Raw genomic sequence first — 1,149 nt, forward strand, 5'->3', positions numbered from 1 at the left:
TCATCTTAGTTTCCTTATCCCAAATTTAAATTTAAACTGTCTTATTTTTTTCAGTGCTGGCATTTTTTCAAGTGTCATAAAAAAAAAAAAATAAAAAAAAACGTGTATACTTAAAAACAAAAAACATGTTTTACCCATATATAAAAAGGGGTAAAATAAATTTTGGGTAGTCCAAATATATATATAATTAAAAATAATTTTTATAAAAAATTAAAAAAATAAAATAAAAAAATATATATAAAAAATATAAACCAAACATAAGGTGTGAAAAGGGGCATTGTATGTGTATATTAAAGCAAATATAAAATGATAAATAAAATTTACATATTTATACATAAAAAAACATTTCCCCAAAAACCCCTATGTATTTTTTTAAACTCAAAGAGACAACTAATTATAGATAAACAAATATATATAAATTATATATTTTGTTTTAATTTTATATAATTTTATATAAAATTAAAATTAAAATATTTACAAAATATATAAAAAATTGCATGACCATTGCCAAAGGTTTCCCCAGAAAAAAACATTTTAAAGCTAGTGAAGAGCCAAAAAAAATATTTTTCATTTTTTTGGATTTAAAAATTTCGGAAAGAAACTGTGACACCTTAAAAGGGACATTTCATTAAAACACAACACACACATTAATACACACACCCCACACACTCACAGACACACACACACCAACTACATTAAAACACACACACACACACACACACACCCCAAAAACACCAATATATTTATATTTTTTTTATTTATATATTATATAAAATAAAATATATATAATTTTATATATAATATACTATATATATGATGAGGATATATTGAAATATAAGGTTAGCAAAAAAGAAAAATTTGGGCTAAAGAAAAAAAGATAAAAAGACAATAAATAACTTTTCAAAATAGATAAAAAAATGTTAAAATTAAATTAATAAAAAAAAAAACATGCATAAATACAGAAAAAAAACATTTTTTATCCTCTTCTATTTTTAACAAAATTTTGGTCGAAGCTAAAACATCTTTTAAAAGGCCCAAAAACTTTTCCCTTCACCATATTTTTTGTGGGGAGAGGGCAGCTTCCTTAAATGCTATGACCAGGAGTAGCTGGACTGCCCTGATCAGGAAAAGAGTTGCCCCAAAAAATAT

Source organism: Penaeus monodon, chromosome 44, assembly GCF_015228065.2.
Source record: "Penaeus monodon isolate SGIC_2016 chromosome 44, NSTDA_Pmon_1, whole genome shotgun sequence".
Lineage (NCBI taxonomy): Eukaryota > Metazoa > Arthropoda > Malacostraca > Decapoda > Penaeidae > Penaeus > Penaeus monodon.